This window comes from Eurytemora carolleeae, unplaced genomic scaffold, assembly GCF_000591075.1.
Source record: "Eurytemora carolleeae unplaced genomic scaffold, Eaff_2.0 scaffold70, whole genome shotgun sequence".
NCBI classification, from domain to species: Eukaryota; Metazoa; Arthropoda; class Copepoda; order Calanoida; family Temoridae; genus Eurytemora; species Eurytemora carolleeae.
Window position 1 is genome coordinate 9,056 of NW_019396054.1, and position 4,699 is coordinate 13,754.

Genomic DNA, 4,699 nt, shown 5'->3' on the forward strand with positions numbered 1-4,699 from the left:
GAGTACAATTGTAATCTATATAATAAAGCTCTATGTTCATTTATATGTTTGCTATGGCTGGCCAAACGACTGAATCAAATGGACTGAATTTTAGTGACGAAACGCATGGGTACCCTTGGGGATGACATAAGCTAAATGAATAATTGAATTGTAATTTTTTAAATATGATGTCGTTGCGGTTTATCAATTGCGTACAGCGTACGTACATCTTTTAAAACATCATCATCATTGAGTAATTTTAAAGAAAAGTTTTAGCTCCCCCACAATTTTTTAACTTCATGCATAAGACAAAATTTGATAGAGTTGCATGTAATTTTTTTAAACGATCGTTTTTTTCAAAAACGACCGTTTTTTAAAAGTTCCTCGTTAACTATCGTTAACGACAACCCTGCAATCGATCGTTTATTTAACGATTGTTAAGGACAACCCTTCGTTAACGATCGTTAACGACGGCCCTTCGCTTTGGGTCGCTTTTAAAAAACAATGATTTTTTTCTAAAACATAACAATCGTTTTTAAAACGATCGAAAACCGAAAGAGAAAACGATCGTTTAACAATCGTGTTCAAAAACGATTAAGAACCCTAATTGTTCCTTCATTATCGGCATAAGTAACTGATACGCGCAAAACTTTATGCAATGTTGCGAAAAGAAGAAATGTCGGAAACCCTGAGCACTCTGCATATAAATTGTCAAATAAATATCTGATTTGCAAAAATTAGAATTACTTCATGTTTAATATCAACATGAATATTTAAGTCCGGAAATCTGAACTTAACTTGAGTATCATCGGCTTAAGTTGGAGCCTCTTGGTAGTTATTCTTGTCATAGCAATCTTTTTCTTCCATATTCTAATATACATTTGTTTCTATGTATTACAGCTATAAAACCAAACATAAAACAGATATATGTGCTTTGGAAAAAGTTCATTAAGAAAGAATTTCATAAAACTGATCAAAATAAATTGACGAAATTAAGAATTATTGCAAAGTGAAATTAAATTTTAAAAGTACAAAAAAAACCCCTTAAATATATATCTTTTATTTAATTTTGATATTGTTCACATTTCCATTTTTCAAAAACTTTAATAAATAGCTGGAGGATGGGAGGGTTGATAGACATAGCCTCGGGGGCCTGAAAGTCAAAATATGATGGTGAACCGTACAAATATTACAGGGTTTAAGTTTCTAAATTTAAAACTATTCTAGGGTAGCTTCTAAACTTAAAAAAATTCTGGGGTAGCTTTCTGGGGTAGCTTCTAAACTTGAACATTTCTGGGATAGCTTCTAAACTTAAACCTATTCTGGGGTAGCTTCTAAACTTAAACCTATTTTAGGGTAGCTTCTAAACTTAAAAATATTCTAGGGTAGCTTCTAAACTTAAAAAAATTCTGGGGTAGCTTCTAAACTTAAACCTATTCTGGGGTAGCGTCTAAACTTAAACCTATTTTAGGGTAGCTTCTAAACTTAAACCAATTCTGGGGTTGCTTCTATTCTGTGGTTACTTCTAAACTTAAACCTATTGGTCTAAGGTTTCACATTTTTTGACTTTTCTAATTAACTCGATCCCCTCACTTTAGGCTCAAAGCGGCGCTTTTATACCAACTGCCGGAATCCTCAGGCAAACTGCCTGAAGGCCTTATTTTACCTTTACCCGACTAAATCTTTATTTAGACCTACTTCCGGTCATTGGATTTCGAGTTTTTACAGCTATTTGGAAAGCCTTGAATAAAAGGAAGCAGATTAAACAATTTTTGCGAAGAAGTTTTGCATAAATCTTTGCACAGATGCCTTAAAAGAGAATTTGCACATTTACTGTTTTCCTTGAATACAAATTTGTTTTTGAAAATTTTGCAAATATTTTTGCTTTGAATTCGCCGTTGTAAGGGCTTTTCAAAATGTATAATTTATCATATTTCAAGTATTTTTTGTTTTTTGCACATTTTTTGCTTAATAACTTGCAATTTTTTGCAGATTATTAAAGTATAGTCCAAGGGCTTTCTAAAATGTATAAAATGTTAGAGATTTTTATCACAATAAGGAAATAGAGGGGGGGGGGTGCTTGGGACCCCCACCCCCCTCCAGACCATTTTGGGTAAACCAGACGTCAGCCTGAATAGGGATAAGTTAACACTGTAGTTTCAGTAGAAGTAAATATTTCCATTTACTGATAGCGCCGATTAAAGGATTCATATCTCTAATTGGATAAAGAGATAGATAGAAAGATAAATATTACATTTACCACCATACTATTTCTATTGGTTCAGAATTGACAACAAACACATGACTGAACCCTGATTGGATCAGGCGCTAATAGAATCGGCATACAAGTGTGTTAAAGCAAGAAACTATATATTTCTTGCGTTAAAACAATGATGATTCTGAAATAATGATTTTTCATCTGAAACTTACATTTTAATCTCGATGTTATGCAATAAAAAAATATGCATGAAAATGAAATACTTATTATTTAAATATTCAATTTGCCTTCAATTTATCATTTCCTTTCATGCCTAATTTGGAAAAGAATTGAATTTATTGATAGATCAGAAAATCTCCAGAAAATTCTTGAGAGTCGAGTTTAATTGAAGGGATGACTCGTTTTCACTTTCAAAGAAAACTAAACTTTTATTCAACGGTCGTATGTTCAAACAATCAGTTTTACTGAAGAAAACATTTTACAAAAATTATAGTTTTTTAATTTTATCATTTCGTTTTTCGTTTTTTTTTTATTTCAAAACGAACAGTTCGTTAATTTTAACCCTTCGTTACAAGGTTCTTTAGTTTTGAAGCGATGCAAGTGTGGCTTGAAGAGATAAAGAAGAATTTCTATTATTTTATGAATAGAGATCATTAGAGTTTTCTTTTCTGTCTCGTCAATTCTTTTATGTATTGAACAGTTACATATTTAGTAAGAAAAGATTTTATTTCTGACATTTATTCTCTTCTAAGATAGTATTATGTTCTCCTTTTGGCTTGATTCTTGACAATCATATTATAGAAATTGGTCTGGCATGTGATTGACCTCAGCTTGTGAATATACAGTTTACAGGGTGTAAAAAGATTATATAATATCCGAATATACAGTTTACAGGGTGTAAAAAGGTTATATAATATCCGAATATACAGTTTACAGGGTGTAAAAAGGTTATATAATATCCGAATATACAGTTTACAGGGGGTAAAAAGATTATATAATATCCGAATATACAGTTTACAGGGTGTAAAAAGATTATATAATATCCGAATATACAGTTTACAGGGTGTAAAAAGATTATATCAGAATTTCTTTTGGGTTTCTCCTAAAACATGCAAATGGTCATAAACAAGAAAAGCAATAATAAATATTGCAAATCAAATAACTGTTTTTTATAATGATTTTTACTAAATAAACTATATGAAATTTTTATTTTTATTCCTATGACATATGAAGAAATATCATTCTTTATTTTTATAGAAAAAGCGGATTCAGAAAATAACTTTTGATGTTTTTAAAATTATAAAACACTTAAAAATATGTTTTGGTATATTATTGATCCTTCCTGAAATGTTAGATAGTAAACTACCTGCAGAAAAATCATTATTGATTCGGAACGTAAGCACGCTTTAGTAAATTAAAAGGTTGCCAAAAACGAAATCCTAAGAAGATGTGAGAAACATAAAAAAAAATACAGGGATGAGACACAAGCCTAATCAGAGTTCAATGGAAATATGATTCCATTAAGAAGGAAAACTTAATTATCTCAAATCAAGTAAATCAAGCTTTTATGAGATAATGAGTTCAATAAATACTCTTCATCTATTGGCCAATCTAAAGCAGAAGCTATTCCTAAGATAGATAAAGATTTTTCAGAATTCCTTCCACCCTCCTTCATTCATTCTTTTGCTTATTTTCCAACTGATCCAGTAAAATTAAGGAATTAGAAAGATTTGAAAATAAAACCTCTAAGGGTATAGATTGAGTTTCAGGAAAATTGCTTAAAAACATATCAACAGAAATAGCCCCTGTTTTATCTTACAATTATAATTTAAGCCTTAAGACCGGGGTATTCCCTAACTGTTGGAAAATGTCCAGAACTATTCCTATTTGTAAAACAAAATAAAAAAGACGACTTATCCAATTTTCGTCCAATTGGAATAATCAATGTATTTTCTAAAATATTAGAAAAAGTTCTGCATAAACGAATTTTTTCATTTCTCAACAATAATAACTTTTTTCAAACAAATCAATTTGTTTTTTCGCCAGGACGTAATGTTAAGCAAACAATTACTAAACCATATTTTCAGCTCACTAAATAATAATGAATCTGTTCTACTTGTCATGCTAAATATTTCTAAAGGTTACGACTGTATTGATTATATGTTTTTAGAATTGGGGGGAAAATATTCCCACAACCTCTATTTTTTGAGGTTTTTAAATATTTTCTCCTGAGACACTTAATTTTGTATGTTTTTGTTATGTTTCATAAATATATAATTACTTCCTTACTTGCTTGTACCCTCTGCATTTGTAAACCATAAAACTAAAATTAGAATCTCTTACAGGCATAGCTTGGTTTTTCAATTGTTCCTCTGATTTTTCTTTTAATTCAGGAAAAAGAAAAAAGAAATCACATATTTGACAAACTGTATTAAGACTGGATCCGGATCTGTAATTATATATTTATATATATATATATATATAGATATAGAGATAAAGCTG